The sequence below is a fragment of the Kogia breviceps genome, chromosome 11 (genome assembly GCF_026419965.1).
Source record: "Kogia breviceps isolate mKogBre1 chromosome 11, mKogBre1 haplotype 1, whole genome shotgun sequence".
Classification (NCBI taxonomy): Eukaryota; Metazoa; Chordata; class Mammalia; order Artiodactyla; family Physeteridae; genus Kogia; species Kogia breviceps.
Genome location: NC_081320.1, coordinates 62992152 through 63011470, shown reverse-complemented (window position 1 = coordinate 63011470; position 19319 = coordinate 62992152).

The window sequence follows — 19319 nt, the reverse complement described above, 5'->3', positions numbered from 1 at the left end:
TTGATTTTATTTTCAGTTTCTTTCCTAAAGATGACTTCAGGGCATTTATTCATTTACTGATCCAGCTCTCAAAATCAGGGGATAGTACAAGTTTTGCCCCACTTAAGTCCATGTCACTGTAAAAAAATAAAAGTGATATAAGGGAAAATAGCCAATCATGGCCAAGGAGAAGTGTTTAATGGAGGCACCTTGTCTGTCTTGCGCTTGTCAGATTTCTGTACCTGTGTTTGGCTCTTGATTTGGGCATGTGGCTATTGAGCCCCCTGACTATTGGTATATGATTTTAAAAAGGAGACATCATATGACACCTCTGTGTTTTTCTTGAAGATGTACGTTCTTTAAGGATATATAATATGTGTAGAACAGGTAGAGACGTTGGTTAGACATTTTTTATATCAGTTTTCTAGACACCTTGGGAACTTGTCAGTTTAGTATAACCATCGTAAGCTAACAAACAAGCGTTCTTGTACTGACTCTGTTCTATAAATTAAAGAATATAATTAAAATGATATCTCATTAGGTAAATAACTTAAGCATAATTATAATGTAACAAGCTACACGATTATACATTGCATTTCAGCACTAACTTCCCTTTCTTAATGGAACATTGGTGAAACTCTCATTCCTATGTGACCCAGGGAAATGCCTCTGTTTTCACCTTTTATATACTTCTCGCATGCTTTTTTTTTTTTTTTTTGGTATCTTATATCAATGCATACCACATTCTTATCTGGGTAAATATGAAAATATCATTATATTAGGGCTGAGAGCTTAATTATAGATATAATTTATGTGTCACAAGCCCAAATGGTGTGGATCTATAAAATAATGACACAATTACATTGATATCCAAATGATTGTAGAGAGTTCTCATCCTTTTTTTTTGTTTTTGCGGTACACGGGCCTCTCACTATTGTGGCCTCTCCTGTTGCGGAGCACAGGCTCCGGACGCGCAGGCTCAGCGGCCATGGCTCACCGGCCCAGCCGCTCCGTGGCACGTGGGATCCTCCCTGACCGGGGCACGAACCCACGTGCCCTGCATCGGCAGGCGGACTCTCAACCACTGCACCACCAGGGAAGCCCTCTCATCCTTTTTAAGTTCAGGAAATCTAGTCTTTTTGCCACATGGTTCCTCGTCAGAGCCTGTGCATACTTCCTCCACGAATCTGCCTGGTGTTCTCTTCTTATCTCAGCCAGCCTCTGGCTCCTGACTGCCTCTCTGACCTGCCTGTCACTGATTGCCTTCTTGAGCCTGACTTCCATTAGGCTCGCCTGCTCCTTCTGCACCCCAGTCTCCAAGCTAGTGGGCACTGCCAATACCTCTGTCCTGGCCTTCAGAAGGGACATGACTTTCTCCTGAGTTACTTCTTCTGAAATGTGGCCAGATACCCCAACTATTGCACAAAGAGACAATTCCTAAAGAGACTGTATACCTGAATCAGATTTCAGAGTGCCTTGGTGGATACGTTCCCTGCTTAGGTCCCTGACGTTCACCACATGACAGAAACAATCTTACAGAGCCTCCATTTTCCACCAATTACTAAAAAATCTCCAGGGTTCTCTACACTTTAGAGCCTAGATCCAGCAGAAATGTCCTTACCCTGCTACCCTTAAGAAAAATGGTTAGTGCTTGCTTTACATCTGTGTGACCAAATGGACTTTGCAAAACATTGCCCCCAAGGACAAAAGAGCCTCCTCACCTTAAAGGCAAGCCCAAGAAGCACAGATGACTTATCTTTTAAAATAGAGGTTTTCATTGCTCTGAAAAAATAAATAGTTCAGGCTTGGTCTTTGCTGGATACCCCATTATTCAGAGAATTCTACATCTTGCCATTGGCAATTGCCCAGAAGTTCAAAATCTTCACAACTTTTTAGGCTGTTTTTCATGTTTTTGACCCATAAGTTGAGTGTTAAGACAAATGCTAATTTGTCTAAAATTGGGGAAGTGAAGAAAGAGTATATGTGTCTATAAACCTATTAGTGTTGATCTTCAGCTATTTACATTTTTGAAACCTTCTCATCAGTCTCCATTTGACTTTATTTTTTATTCACCTCCTACCCCATGCACACAGCCTCCCCATCCTACACCCTTGATTAAGTTGTATAAAATGTTGGCCTCTTACAGCCAAAGGTACATCATTCCTGTTCTATTGTCTCATCCCCCAAAATTCTAGAGCCTGAAGATGAACTGGGGAAATGGTTTTCCAGGACCCCTGCCTGTCCCAAGTTCTTCTCTAAGCCTGGGAGTCCATCAGCAAGCCAGTGATCTTGTTCCACTTTGTCTATTGATCAGGTTACCCAAATAACAAAGGAATTGCCAATTCATTTCTGTCAACCTTATTCCTTGCTCAGGGCAAACCAATTGGAAGGGGTTCAGATTGTCTTCTCCAACATTTATGGGGAAGAACAGCTGTCTGTGTAACTTCCAAGCTCCTCTCTCACCAGCTGAGTTGGAATCTTGGGACAAATTCCCATATGCAGTTATACTAGCTAGTGTCAATTTGCTGACAGTTGACATTTCCCACGGCCAATCATTCACAGAAGCATTGCCTATTCCGTTAAAAGATAGTAGGTTTTGGGAGCGGAGGATGAATAGAAATGGATGAGTGAGGAAAACAATTTGGTTCTAAAACTGTAACTAAAAACACTAATTATCCGCAACGGGAGAGGCCACAACAGTGAGAGGCCCGCGTACTGCAAATAATAATAATAATAAAATAAAAAAACAAACAAAAAACACTAATTAGAAATGACCAAACACCTGAGGCAGAGCCAGGATTGCGGGATGGTATTTTCAATATATCTTCTTTCTTCATGTGCATCTCTCTCTCTCTCTCTCTCTCTCTCTCTCTCTCTCTCTCTCTCACACATACACACACACACACACACACACGGACCTAAACATAAATGATAAAAAGTTGTGTCATCACATAAGGCCACTAAACCCCCATTTCTACTTTACAAAGCAGATTCAATATGGTCATAACCTTCTTCCTTACTGACCTTTAATCCATCATGATTTGCATTAGATGTGTAGCCTTTTTGTGAGAGTTACTGATATGAATGAGGATTTGATTGGGTAGATGAGAATTTGCAAGTGTTTTGTCAGTTCTACCCTCCCTCCTTCTCTCTGTCCTTCCTTTCGTCTTTTTTTAAAAAAAAATCATTGAATGCCTACTACACATTCAGAACTATCTAAGTTTTGTGAAGGAATCCAAAAAGTGTAGATGAAGATGTCTTTGCCCTCAAAGATATTGTAGCCTGGGAAAATAAAACAAATGCATAGAATATCCAACTGTCATATAATCATCACCAGCACCAGCACCACCAACACCACCACCACCATCATCATCATCATCATCATCATCATCCTGCAATTTATGTCACAAGTTAGAGTGGGAACCATTAAATACCAAGAGGGCAAAACAGAGTAGATGTGTTCAGAGGAGAGAAAGAGTGTGAGCTCAGGGGATGTTTCCCAGAAGTGGTGGAATTGTAGTAGAGCTTTATGAAAATGTGGGTTTGGAATAAATAGAAATAAGGTAAGGAATAGATTGCAGGTAGAAAACAGAGTATCTGCAAAGCTTCTTCCCATTCAGGGAGATCTGCTTGTGAGCTCCTCGGAGCAGAGATTATGCCTTTTATACTGAAGGTCCAGCAGAGGGCCTGGAACCGAGGAGCACATGGAGTGGGCTGAATGAATGCTGAATGAATGCAAGGGTGAGACTCCAAACAAAGCCACAAGGGCACCCACACTTAGCCTCTATACCTAAGGTTGTGAATTTTGATAAGGAAGGTTTAGGGGACAAAGTGTCTTATTTGTTTGGCTTCGCTTTGCTTTTGAAGTCCATGACAGCCACTGTAGTCAGAGGTTATGTGCCACTGTCTGGGAAGAGAGTTATTTTAGGGAAGATGGGTGATGAAGACAGGGAAGTAGATTACTCATAACTTACGTGATTCCAGCTCCCATACAAGAAACCACCCATGACCCCCTGTTCTCTAGCTCTCCTTTCAAATAAAGTAGTTCTTGGCAGTCTGGATACTCATAAGCTTTTCAATGGATAACATCCTTACTTTCCCTTTAAAAGTGCTTCTCATGAATTTGGAATTAATATTTCTTTTATTACAATCAAGGGACCGTAAATCAGGACAAGGTGATTGCTTCAACTCTAGCCCAATACCACAGCCAATGAGTCTAGGAGGAGAAATGGCCCCAAACCCACATCTGTCCAAGTTTCCAACTTCTGAGTGAAAATTAAGAAGCGACCTTTTAAAATATTCTCCTTTACATAAGATTATGGTTGCTCCATAGGAAATAAAACAATGATATTCTTTACCCCGAGATTTGTTCCTTGTGGTGAACTTGCTTTAATTTAGATGCAGGAATCGTCTTTCATCCTTCCTGCTTATAAATAGGAATGTGTAATCTGATTGGGTCAGCTGTCAATAGTTTGACATTTCTTCCCCAGCAGCAGAGTTGCACATATGCCCCAAAGTTTGAGTTTTATTGCTAATTTACCAGATTTATTGGGTTATTTTTTATTACACTCTTCAGGGACAAAAGTAGAAAAAAAAGAATCTAATTTCTGATGCATCTTTAATCTAGTCAACACTGTTGGGAACTAATAAGAAATGCAGCCTTAAACAAAAGTGCTAGTTGGGGACCAGGGGTGGGAGGGAAATGTATTTGTGTTGCTTTGACTTATAAAGTGACATCCATGATCTCAATGATAAGGGATACAACGTAACAGGCAGCTACAGAGATGCACAAATGTCAGGGAATTTTAGAACTAATTCTATTCATTTTCTTGGGTCTAAACAGTTATTAGGTGACCTTGATCTTAACGTTTTGAATGATGAAGCTTCAGGGCCCAGAGTGGCCAGGGAGTGTGGCTACCTCTAATGAGACTTGGGGACTCTGGGAGGGCTCATGCCAAGGAGTACTTCCCAGAACTTCTGCTGTCAGTGTCCTTGTCCCCTTGGTGGGCAACCCTCCAACACTAGCAGCTGTGTGGCTGACAGGGTCTTGGGCCTCCGGCTGGGTGTCAGACCTCAGCCTCTGAGGTGGGAGAGCCGAGTTCAGGACAATGGTCCACCAGAGACCTCCCGGCCCCTCGTAATATCAATCAGCGAGAGGTCTCCCAGAGATCTCCATCTCAACGCTAAGAGCCAGCTCCACTCAACGACCAGCAAGCTCCAGGGCTGGACACAGTGCTGGACACCCTAAGCCAAACAACTAGCAAGACAGGAACACAGGACCACCCCTTAGCAGAGAGGTTGCCTAAAATCATAATAAGGTCACAGATATCCCAAAACACACCACCAGACGCAGTCCTGCCCACCAGAAAGACAAGATCCAGCCTCATCCATCAGAACACAGGCACCAGTCCCCTCCACAAGGAAGCCTACACAACCCACTAACCAACCTTACCCACTGGGGGCAGACATCAAAAACAACGGGAATTACGAACCTGCAGCCTGTGGAATGGGGACCCCAAACACAGTAAGTTAAGCAAAATGAGAAGAGAGAGAAACACACAGCAGATGAAGGAGCAAGGTAAAAACCCACCAGACCAAACAAAAAAGATGTTTAAAAAAAAAAAAAAAGACTTGGATCAAGTGGCTGTTAATGTCTTCCCAGCCTACAGTCCTGGACAGCTCTCCCCGGTGACGGTGATGGTGATGGTGACTGCGATGGTGCATGTGAATTGAAAAGATGAGTCATCTGCTCAGAGGGCTTACGATATGTCTTACTTGTTTCTGTATCTAGTGTCTAGAACTGTGCCTGGGACAAAGGAGTTTGTCAAACACAGCATGTGTTTGTTGAACTATGTCTTTTATTGCCTGGTATGGGCTGCCACTGTGACTTTACCTCCAGGAATTTATCAAATATTCATAGACCAAATCACCAGATAGAATAAAAGTACCATTTCACTTGCCTTCTTCTCTAACGTGGCTGGAAGAAATAGAAAGAAGAGAGGAGTCTTTGTTTTCTGTGTCACACTCTATGTGGGTCCTAATGAATTGCAGAACCCTCAAAAACTCCACTGACTTTTTCCCCCAGTTTTATTGAGAAATAATTGATGTACATCACTGTATAAGTTTAAGGCAAACAGCATGGTGGTTTGATATATATATGATTACCACAAGATGTTCAGCTAACATCCATCTTCTTATATAAATACAATAAAAGGAAAAGAGAGAAAAAGAATAAAGTAAAAGAAAATTTTTTTTCTCTTTGTGATGAGAACTCTTAGGCTCTACTCTCTTTATAACTTTCCTATGTATCATACAGCAGTGTTAGCTATAGTCATCAGGCTGTACATTACATCCCTAGTGCTTATTTATCTTATAACTGGAAGTTTGTACCTTTAGACCACCTTCTTCCAATTTCCCCTCCCATCACTCCCTGCCATTGGTAACCACAAGTCTGATCTCTTTTTCTACAAGTTTTGTTCTGTTTTGTTTTAGATTCCACATGTAAGTGAGATTATACAGTATTTATCTTTCTCTGACTTATTTCACTTAGCATAATGCCTTCAGGGTCCATCCATGTTGTCACAAATGGTAGAATTTCCTCATTTTGTATGGCTGAATTATATTCCATTGTGTATGTGTGTGTGTGTGTATATATATACACCACAACTTCTTTATCCATTTATCCATTGAGGGACACATGGGTTGTTTCTCTGTCTTGGCTGTTGTATATAATGCTGCTATGAACATGGGGGTGCAGGTATCTTTCTGAGTTATTGTTTTTGTTATCTTTGACTGTATTCCCAGAAGTGGAATTGCTTCCATTGCCTTTCTAAAGTGTTTCCTCAGTGGCCTTTTCTAGCCCTGATCCTTAATTTCACTCACTGAAATTATGCCTCTGGCCGTCTTTAAACATTCTGAATTGATACCAGTGACATTGGGTTTACAGTGTTCATGTCCAGAATACCCAGATGTAAGTGGGATTGGGAAAATATGCCATATTGAGGCAGTTCTCACAATGCTCCATGCTCTCTCACTCCTGTGCCTTAGTACAGGCTATGCTTGGAAACCCAGAGTCTGCTGGTTACTGCCTACTAGCTTCACAACACTCAGCACAGGGCTCATGTCATGTGGGAAGCTTTTACTGCATCCCGTGCTGGGATAGGGTTCTTCCCTTGCATGCCCATAAATCCCTATGTGTACTTCACTAACTGTAGTACTTGCTTCTCTATCTTAGGCTGCTGACTTCAGAACTCCAGCCTCCCAACACACTAAATTATGAACTTTTTAAAGACAGGGAATTCATAAGTTTGATTCATCTCTGTTGTCTTTTTGCCCAGCACAATGACTGGCAGATATTAGGGATGCAATGCATGTTTTTGAATAAGTGAGTGAGGTTGTTCCAAGAAATTATCTAGTACAATTTGGCAAGTGAAAACATGGTGGAAGAAGATGAAGGGTGGAGAGGCTGTTTCGGGTACTTCTTGAATTGATCTAGTTTGTAAAAATCAGCTCAAGTTCTGGGTCAAGGATGGTAGGCCTGGGTTCTCCAGTCACTGGGGTCATGAGCGTGATGCCTTCTGCCTTTTACACAGACTGTTCCCCTGAGCATAGAGACAAACATCTGAGCATCCTCACTCTATCACAGACTATTCTGTGCACAAGATACTCAAAAACCAGATACTCAAGACCAGACTCACCACCCTCTCCAAGAGCTTGAGCCTCCCTAGATGGCTGCACTAGGTCTGCTTAGATGGGATGATTGTCACTTGTGGGAGAAGAAGGTACAGTGAACTTTATAGGCCCCAAGTCTTTTACAACACTAAGGGGAAAGTGCTTCCACAAGCCGTATTAACACTTACTGAGACCTTCTTATCCAAAGCTGTATCATATGCTAGTCTATTGTTGGTGTGAAGTTGTGTGAATGAGCAACACTAAAAGGATGTGTGGCCCAGTTCACTCCCTCCTGGGGCCCAGAGCTTTCAATATATCCGAAGACAGAGGATACTACAGGGCCATATCTATTGACATACTTATTGAAAAGTAAATAAAATTGAAGTCATAAACATATATTCAGCAACTTACTGCAAGTGGTCCAGAGGAGAAAGGTCAGTAGTGACTAAAGTTATTAAAATTGAAAGGTGAGATTGTTTCAGTCTTCAGATCCAAGGCCCCTTTTTGTTCCTACTATCAGGCTGTCTCATCCATCCTCCAGTGTTACCTTCAAATTCATCAAATGACCTGGAACCTGGCTCACAGCTGCCCTCTTACCCCCTTGTCTGCCATGTTTTTGAGTGGTTTCAACGTCCATGTGGGCCACTGTCCCCAAACCTTGGATTCTTGGTTTCTTAATCTACTTCATCTTAGTAACATCTACTCCGATCTATTTGGAACCTGACATCGCTAGAACTGTTCCTACTCTAAAATCCTAAATCCAAGCTCTGTCACCCAGGGAGGGAGAGGACAGATGGAGAAGAGGGGAGAGTTAGAGCTCTGGAATGCTCTAGCATCCAGATATCAGGTAGAAGAGAAAAAGTTAGCAAAGGGCAGGGAGATTGGAAGAAAACCAGAAGAGCACAGTGTCACAGGAAAACAGAACACATTTTTTGGAGATGAAGGGAGTCAGCTGTGTCAAATTCTCTTGAGAGGTTAAGATAATGAGAGAAAAATGGCTGCTGAAGTTAGCAATATTAATATTATCGGTACCATTGATAAGTGTGTGTTAGAGCCTGGTCATGGATCCTAAACAATGCCAGGCTCTGAGTAAGTACTTCCAGGAAGGTGAAGGTGACGGAGGCAGAGGGGACCCAGAAAATGAATTGGCTTGTGCACCATTGAGAGTGTGATTTATGACAAATGGGAATGATTAATCAACTAGGAGTAGATTCTGGAGATTATAGAAGTCTTTAGCTAATACTCTAAAAATATTGGGAGAAAATATGTAACCTAGAGAGAGCCAGAGAACTAACACAATGGTTCGTTGGGTAGAGACATCCAGACAGAACCAAATAGGAGTCCAAGCAGGGACTACATAGAATTGGCACGAAATATTTCCTGAACATAATGCTGGGCATTGCCTATTAAATACAGAGGAGGTGAAAGCTGGATCAGAAAAGGAATTTCAGGGAGAGAAAGGAATGTAATACTGAAGAATAATCTGGGGCTTCTGAGGAACCCATTGGGTCAAAACTAGACCTTGAACCTAAGTGGGTTTAGTCACAAGGCAGAACAAATAGATGGAATGCAGATAATCTCTTTAGCTGACCACAGCTCTACCTGTGTTCAGACTTGGCAGCATAATGTAGAGAGATAAGAGGGATTAGTTAAAGCATTCTGACTAAGTAGAGCAGGACAGTCACACTCTGCTGAATTACAGTGTACCCTCAAGTGCAAAGTTGCTCTGGACCAACTAATGAGTTCTCTGAGTCTGATGTACTCAACGTAAATTGGGGGGTAATTTACCCAGTGAGTCATAGGAAACCATTTACTTTCCCATCTTTCCAGTGACCTGCCTAAAGGATGATGATTATCAAACTGACCCAACTGAGAACAAAGTTTGTTTCCGATGGGGCATACATACATTGCAATGGAGCTGCGCACCCAGCAGAAGGAAGCTTGAAATAGCAATATCCAGAAAAGATGTGCTGCTGAGACTCCATGTTTAGCCTCATGCATTATGCCTTTGTTTTAAAAGATGCAGAAATCTAAGCAAGGAGCTGGAACAATTTGCTCTGGGCTGGTGACAAATCCTGTGGGCTGGTACGTGGCAAAAGGAGTTATCTCATAGTCAGCTCTCTCCTCTGTCTTTTCTGATGTATCAAGACAATTCAGGGACTGTCTTTTAACCCATGTGGTCCTTTATTCAGTCATGAATTGAGGACCACCTATGTGCTCGGTGTAGAACAATAAATCTGGGTGATATGGTCTCTGCCCTTAAGAAACGTATGGTCTGATGAAGGGGACAGATACATATCAGAGAGTTAAAATAGTTTTAGGTGCCATAACACAAGAATAATGTATATGGTGGGTGTCTCTCCAACCTCCATTCCACCTGCCCCATATTGGGCGGTGCAGAGGGTTGACCTGGCCTTGGGAATGGGTTTCATCAATGCTGACCCACATTTATGTCTTCACTGGACTCCTTTTATTTTAATATTTTGAGTGTGCCATCTGTAACTCTGAAAGGACCGATAGACTGATGTAGGTAGCAAACATTTTAAAGTACCTGCCTTAAGCCATGGGTAATCCATCAGGCACGTTATTGGCATCGTTTCTTAAATGGGTAAACTGAGGCTCTGATAGGTCAAATAAAGTGTCTGATTCAGTGTGTTTCAGAATCACCTAGCGACTTGTTAAGCACAGACTGCTTAACCGCTGTTCTTTATCCCAGAGTTTCTGATTCAGCAGGTGTGGTGCAAGACCACAGAATTCACATTTCTTATAAGTTTCCAGATGATAGTAACTCTGCTAGTCTGAGGGCCACACTTTGAGAACCACTGCTCTAGTATTTGTTAGTATCTGGTAGAGCTGAGTTATGAGCCCAAGTCTGTCTGCCTGTAATAACTGTGCCCTTTCCCCTACACCACCCTTTCTCCTGTTACACAAGTATTCTTCTTAACAGCTCCTTTATGGAAGCTTAGCTTAACAGCAGCAATAAAAAATTACATGGAATGAGTTTGGCAAAAATAGACATTGTATTGCCTTTGCAAGTAGGGTGACCATACATCCCAGGATGCCTGAGGTAATTCTGTTTCCTGTCTATTAATCTGACATATGGTTACTAGTTCTCCTCTCTTCCTCTAACAAGGGTCCGAAGTTGGCTAATACGTTATACGGCCATCCTGCTTTTAGAGATTCACAACTCAACAACTTACATTCACATTTTAAAGACTCCATGAAGAACTTGAAAAGGTTATTAATCTTTATTTACCCCAGTGTTCTTAAACTCACTTAAGCATGGGCACTTTTTATTCTACTCAGGTAATTCCTTTTAACATTTTGGTGAATGCTGACCTGTGTGCATTTTCTCGTGTGGTTATGTTTTGATGCATGTGTCCAACTAGGACACGGACTCCTAATATCTTTATGTCTTATACTCTATAACCCTCCAAAGCACCTTGCTGGGCATCTATCACTCTCTCAGCCAATTATTGTTCTTTAAGCAAAGAAAACATATTCTCCGAGTAGAGACTTTATAGGGCAGGGCTATGTATACATATATCCCCATAAAATGCCTTTCTTTCCATCCTCAGCCATAATCCTTGGGCCGCTACTTTCAGCAGTCCCTGTCTGTCCCACACTTCCAAAAAGCCTCTAACTGGGCCAGGGAAATAGGCTTTCTGAAAGCATTGAAAACCTGTATGAATCAGAAGAAGCCACTGCCAAGGGCCTCTTCAGAGGGTGTCAAGAGGTTATGAGCTATTTTTTTTTTTTCTATTCTTTATCCAGTTGTCAATATTCCTGCTGGGTCTAAGCAGTGCCGTCTTCCTTTTCTCCCTTGGGTGAGCTCTTTCATCTCCTTTCCACTCTGTTTTTTTTTTTCTTTTCCTCTGTTGTATACCTTAATCTATTTATTTCCTCCATTCCCATTCAGTGTCTGTTTTCCTTTGGGCATTGTCCTGAATTATTTAATAGTTGTTCTGTTTTTTATCCTGTTCACTCTTTCGCCTTTCTTCTCTTTGATGGTTTGTCCAGGTTCCCTTTTGCTCTTGTATACACCTCATCCAGTAATCCTCTTCTTTCTAAACCATAAATCACGGTGAGGCAGATTGTGTGTGTGGACACTAGGCTGGAGAGATGGGGCCCGAGGTGGGTGAGCAGAGGTGCATGCATCAGTGACTTGCTTTTGGGAGGTAACAGATTTGATCATTTTTCAGGGAACACAGCAGGCAGCCTATAATTGGCAATGAAGGTACATCTTTCCATCATTTTTGCTAAACTCTACAGAACTTGCGTACACTATATCTGCAGTTTTCAGATTTTCTCTTGGCAGTTCTGGGTCAAGGTAAATGGAAAATAATTTTGTTATTAATTTTTATTATAATTTTTCAATGTGTTTATGGTTACCTGTGGCTGGAAAAATAGCTTTCAAGAGGAGAAAACACTTTTTACATGGAGGTCCACACAAATCTACATAACCCACATATCACGTACACATTTGGGAAACTTGTGACATTAAAAAAGGTAGTCCTTTGGTGACCTTTTTCTGAATGCTTTTTTTTTTTTTTTTCCACGAACCTTTCCATGGAAGGCACTTATTTTCTCCTAAGGTCCTCTCTTTCCAACCTGTAAAAAGAGGACCATAGGATAAAATTGTTAGGTATACATGAGAGCCTACTACCAGGGAGATTTCATTTAAGAGGCACAGGGAGAGGCCTAAACCTAAACAAAGAACTTCTATAAACATTTCAGTCTTCTGGCAAGCCAGTGCAGGGGATAATTATGGGTAATGGCAGGCCATATTGATATTTCCTAAATCTTCACTGTTATTTTCCCCTACTAGTGCAGCGAACTGAGGAGGACTCAGCCACATGCCTTGATATGTCCTCTGTCAACTGCTGCTTAGACTGTTCTTCAGCCTAACTTTGTTGTAAGGATGCTACCCAGTTGGATACTTGCAAATGAGTGCTTCCAAAAGCAAGCTTTGTGGAAGGTCATCCAGAGTTTGTACTCTGTCTGTGGCCACTGACATCGTCTTTACTCAAGTACAAAAATAGTTATTCATTCAACCAATATTTTCTCAATTCCCATTCACAAAGCAATGGGTAAATTACATTGAGTGATTCAAAGATAAAATCTGGTCTTGTGTCCCTGCATCCATGGTCAAGGAGGGATAATACCTTCCAGTATTCCCTAAATTGTGGTCCCTTGGAACACTGGAGCCATGTTATGTTAATGGGTATTTGGGGAAAATAAGTTCCAGGGTAAAGCGAATGGTGGTAACATTGGGAAAAATAAAGAATGTTTGATGCTAATAGATATTGCCATGGTAGGACCAAATGAGTACAGTAGAGTTCTCCCAGATTCTATCTTGGGAAAGCCTGCCTAATTCAATGTGGAAAGTGGTTAAGTGCTATAAGAGAGTTACAGAGAGTGGGTTGAATGAGTAGAGGATTTTTTTTTTCAAGCCAGGAAAATCAAGGAATCCACAGAGCAGACTGCATTTAAGTTGAACCCTAAAGGATGAGTAGAATTTAGAATTGAGATTTGTGAAGAAGAGTTATTTAGAAGAAGGGTACTGGAAGAAAGGCAAACAGATAGAAAACAAAACATATATGTGAAAGTTTAGGTGAAATGGACAGAAAAATAGCCTGTTGAAGAGTTAATTGTGGTGGAAAGGGGCTGGAAAGGGAGATTAAAATTCTGGACAATTTGACTCAAATGAAGGAGATTTTTTTTTCCAGTGGAAGTGATCAGCACTTCTTTCCTGGGGCAACTACCAACACAGAGTTTGAGAGATTAGGTAGTGGAGAGACACTTAGTATCTTGTGTCCTTGAACAAGTTGCCTCATGTCATACTGATGGTCTATTTTCCATCTGAAAAAGTGGGGAAGAATATATTAACTTCTTGGGTTATTGTGGTCACAATGAATGCCCCGTGAAATGTGTTTAGGATAGCATCTGACATATAGTGATTACCTAATAAGTATTAGTTATTTAGTTACTACTTTCCATGAAGAGAGAAAAGTATAAGCAAAAATTACAGGTGTTCTCAAAAATATAGACCACTGGTCAATTCGACCTACATTGACCGGCCTCTGTTAATTCTTTCATTTTTAGATTTTCTGTGACCCAGATCTCTATCTGGTCTTCTACGTTTTCAATATGGAAATTTGGTCATTTCAGGCTTTGTTTTCTTTTTTTGCGGGGATTTACCTTTAGTTCTATCGGCCCTATCCTCAGCCAGTTTGTGTTAAGTGTCTAACAACTGGCTCTGCACACTCACACACACACATGCACACATGCTTACTATGAATTTATTGATATAGGGAATAGGTAGCACACAATTTACAAGTAATAGCAACATAAATAATGCTCTTTACTGTAAATTCCATAAAGCCAATTGATTCTCATAGAATATTTTTGTTGATTTTTTAAAAAAAATTTTATCTGTGGACAATTTATGGTTACCATTGATGAACAGAGGCAATTCCAACATGAATATTGGTTGAAATTTTCTTTGCATTAAAGAGAAAGATGAAAGTAAAACAATGGAGATATATGTCAGGAATTTATTCTTTCATCGAGGATATGAGAAGCTTCATTGTTGAATCAGATAAAAATTTTTAATAGTTTTAAAAAGATATTTTCTCATTTTTTGCATTATTAGCAATGTGACAACTACACAATGACACACATACATTTAACGTGCATTATTACTATTTTGTCTATTACTTTAAAAAGTCTAGACAGTTAACAAGACAAACCCTATCTTTAGTACAGAGTGGTGGTAGTGTATGTATATGAGGTAAAGTACCTGCCTTCTCAAACTGGAGATCATAATTTTTGTATCAATCACCCAACATGGGGGGCTAGTTATGTACCATGTATTCATGTGCTGGATCTTCTGGAGGATTGAGAAAAAAATTACATAATGGTCAGTGCTTTGAAATTTGCTCTTGACATATTCTATTCTCTGGGCAAATGGATTTACTAAACTGTAACCCCAAAATACCAGACTTGAATAAAGGGACTAGAGTCCTGTTCTCAGGGCTCTTTCTTATTCACAGGCTGATCTAGCAACTTGATGATGTCAAGGTAGGTTGGCAATGAATTAGCTGAAGGTGACATTTATGTTTTCTGAAGATCTTGGTACTAAAAAATCATTCTCGTTGGCAAGAGACTGGCACATCCCTTTCTCCTGCTTTCCACCTGCAGATTCTTGCATTGAAAAGGGAGAATGTTCTGCTTTAATTTTTCCAACACACTAGTGCCTCCACTGGTGCCATTTTAATTTGGTTCCAGAATACCCCTCACTCCAGCCTCCTTTAAACACATCACAGCACATTCCAATAACATTTCTTGGCTCATGTTTTTCTATTTGGCATCAACAACTCTAAAATGAATGCTGTATTTTGTAGGGAGTCATGTGATTAAGCACTAGGTAAAACATCACAACTCTGGTCACAGTTTCAGGGAGGTACTCTGACAGGCATTAAGTTTCTGAAACAAATTTCATGCATAGAGATTAATTAATTTACTGGGATTACAATTTTGCATAATGATTAACTTGTAGTCCTAATTTATGTCATCAAATATACCCTCTCTAGAAAATGTCAATGATAACCTGCCATGATCCAGTCTTAGGAACTTTCCTAAAATCCTATATCTAAATAAGAAACATCTGAGTCTGAGGGCATTTTCCCTCCAATTTAATATTTTTTATAAAGGTGTGAATATCACTCTTTCTGTAAGTTCTGAGTAACTGAGGCCGAAGTGCAGGAATTTTTCAAAGCCATGCTACAGGCATGGAAAATAAAATTGCTATATACCAACCACATCTTGCTGAGGTTAGAGTTAATTTTAATTACTAAAAATGGAGCTGTGAACAGCAGTTTCCAATTGCACAGGTGTGGCTGTCCGCAGCACATTTAAATTATATAAAGATTAGTCCCCAGGTTCAAATATCTCTATATTTCCTCCCAGACTGCTCTTTGAAATGATGCAGCTGGATATTGGGACCCATGTTCCCAAGTTGGCTGTCCTGCTGGGACATGTTTAAAGCCATATTCGCCAACCCACACTATTGCCATTACTTCCACTGAAATCTACTGAGCTGATCTGTGTCTTTATTCCTTAGAACATACTTGTGGTTTTCAATTTGAGCTGTTTTTTTGGTTTGTTTGTTTGTTTTCCCAGTTCACTACTACAAAGGCTTTACTGCAGTGTCATTCTAGACCAAGACACAGTCACTATTTATGTCATTGACAGCTTGCTGGGGTCCCTCATGTCTTTGGGGTCTTTTCTTTCTCCTCCCCCCACTTTAGGCAAAGGCCAATGTCATCCTTCATCTTAAAGGTTAATGTGGATGCAAAAATCCCATGATCTCAAAGGCAGTGCAGTGATTTTCATGAGCATTAACACCTGTATCGTTTATAGAGGATAGACGGGACAGGTTTGCTTACCACCACATGCAGGCGGAGAAAATTAGGACAAGTGTTTGCTTAATCATTTCCCAGAGAAATATTGATAGATATGCTACCTTTTTCAAATATGCCTTTGAGAAGGACATGCTGACTGTTATAAACACAGGTCTCCAATTACCAAATGAAAACTGAGCTACATACTGTGTTCACTGTATCCTTTCCCCTAGAAACTTCCATTCATGGGGACCTTGCTGTCTTTCAATGTCCTTTCCTTCCTTCTTTCTTGCCTCTTTTCTCTTCCTTCCCTCCCTCCCTCCCTCCCTCCCTTCCTTCCTTCCTTCCTTCCTGCCTTCCTGCCTTCCTTCCTTCTTTCCTTCCACGCAAGTAAGTAAATTCCTTATTGGTAATTCAAGTAAGCTTTTGGTAGAATTGAACCATTTGTTATAAATGAATATGCCCAAGGTTGCCTTCACGGTCCATAGCTACAGGGGGTGAATATAATGAGACAATATTCAAATGTTGGAGTCAAGTATTCACTCATCTCCCTGAATGATTTTTCTCTGACCTATCATATTTGATCCTCTTAGGCATTAAAGCATCGGCCACTATAAAAGTACAAGATATTGAATGCTTATTTTAAATCTGCCGGTTTCTCTCAATCTCAGTAACCAGATGATTACATGATTACATGATATTTCACCTGTATTACTGCAGTAGCCTCCTGACTGGCCTCTGTGATTCCATTTTTACCGGTTCTATACGGATGGTCCCTGACTTACTGTAGTTCGACTTTACGCTGGTGCAAAAGTAGTACATATTCGGTAGAAACCATAGTTCAGATTTTGAAATTTGATCTTTTCGCAGGCTAGCGATACATGGTAGGATACTCCTTCCTGATGCTTAGCAGTGGCAGCAAACCACAGCTCTCAGTCAGCCATGGGATGGCAAAGGTGAACAGCCAACAAGCTTACAACCATTCTGTACCAGACAACCATTCTGTTTTTCACTTTCAATGAAAGTATTCAATGAGCTGCTCAACTTTACTATAAAATAGGCTTTGTGTTAGATGATTTTGCCCAACCATAGGCTATTGTCAGTGTTCTGATCACATTTAAGGTAGGCTAGGCTAAGCTATGATGTTCAGTAGGCTAAGTGTATTAAATATATTTCCTACTTACAATATTTTCAAATTAAGATGGGTTTATAGAGACATAAACCCATTGAGGAAGATCCATAATTCATTCTACAGCTTACAGATTGAGCATTTATGAATATAAACCAGATCATAACATGACATGCCTACTTAGAATTAAAATCCAAATGCTTATCCTGGTTTACAAAGCTCTACATGGTCTGGTTCACATTTACCTCTCCCATCTCATCTCCTCATTTTAAACTTCAGCTACCATGCTCCAGCTACTCTGGCCTCCTTTCCATATTTATCACAAATTAAGTGAGCTCCCATATTACACATGGCCTTCCCCATACCCAATTCAATTTATTCTCCCTGAAATTTACAGGACTGGGTCATTCATGCCATTCAGATTTCACCTTAAATATCACCTCATCACTGAAGCTTTCCTTCACTACCCTAAATGTATTAGTTGTCCAATTAATTACATCATCCAATTTTAATTCTCTGCATAGCTGTGAGCATTATTTGGTTTGTTCTTGTTTTTTTAATTTGTTTTTATTTATTTGTTGTCTATGATCTCTGTTTTTCCCTTAGCAGAATGTAGCTTAACGACATGAGGAAACTCTTCTATCTTGTTCGATATCATAGCCTCAGTGCTTAAAATGGTGGGTGGCACATATAGAGGCACTCAATAAATGTTTGGAAAATGAATAAATAAGTACATGCAAGAAATGCAAATATGCCACATGCCAAGAGAAATCTGTCACAGTCCCATGCCCTCACTTCCCTCCTTACCCATCTTAGATTCCATCACCGTGAAAATCTCTGCCTGCATGTTCTGCAGCTCCCTTGCCCCCTTTCCTTTCAGCCATTTTCCCCTGGTAAAACTCCAGTACTGGGTAAATCCAATTATCCACTTCCTCTTAGCCAGCTAAATGTGGGTGGAGAGAAACACAAAATCATGCTGGTCAGTTCCACTTTGAATCCATGATCATAAACTTTAGATGGGATCTTAGTGAGGCCTGGAAATTATGCTACCATATTTAACCTATTCTAAGATTCATAGTTTTTCACATGTTAACATTTCTGAAATCAGGATGTAATTTACAGTCAGTGTCAATCCCTGTCATCAAGATGTCCATTGTGATGTCAGAACTTGGTTGCATTCCTGGGGGTATGGCCACCTGAATGGCAACCCCTCTACTTTTTAGTCAAGAAGCTCTTTAAGGATCATTTGAAGAAAAATCATGAATCCTGCTTCTGGTTTGAAAACCTTCCATTAACATTTTCTGGTAGCAGAAAATTCATGAGCATCAAACTTGCAGAAAGGGTATCTGTGTTCATATACCCAGTCCTCTCCTCTCATTCTCTAATTGTCTTCATGGAAGTCTTAACAACATATTTTGAACAAGTCATATATTTAAATGGTTTAAAAATCAAAACAATTTATAAGTTTGCAGTGAGATGTCTTGCTTCCACCTCTGTCCATCCTCCTTATTCCTGCTACCCCTCCAACAGTTAACCTGTTTTTATTAAATTTCTTATGTATCTTTCCAATGACACTTTATGCAGATATGAGCCAAAGTAAACATATATTCTATTTTATTCCTTTATTACCCCAAAGGTGTTATACAATGCAAACTGTTTTCATCTTTCTTTTTTCCACCTAACAGTGGATACCACAGGTCAGTACATGTTATTGCACAGAGTTTCCTCAATCATGTCTTCAGTTACACATATTCCATTGTGCAGATATATCATGGTTTGTTGAACTGACTCTTATTGGCAGTCACCTGGGTTATTTTCAATCATTTGTTGTGACAAAGAGCGGTGCAATGAATAACTTTATACACATGTAATTTTATAGTGATATATAAGATAAATGACCCCCTATAGGTTGCTAGGTCAAAGAGAAAATGTATGTCTTGGATCAAATTGTGTCACCTAGAAAGATATGTTCAAGTCCTAACTCTTGAAACCTGTGACTGTGACCTTATCTGGAAGTACAGTCTCTGCAAATGTAACCAAGTTAAAATGAGGTCATTTCAAGTTAAATTGAGGTTAAGTTAAAATGGGGGCCCAAACTAATCCAACGACTGTTGTCCTTATAAGAAGAGGGAGTT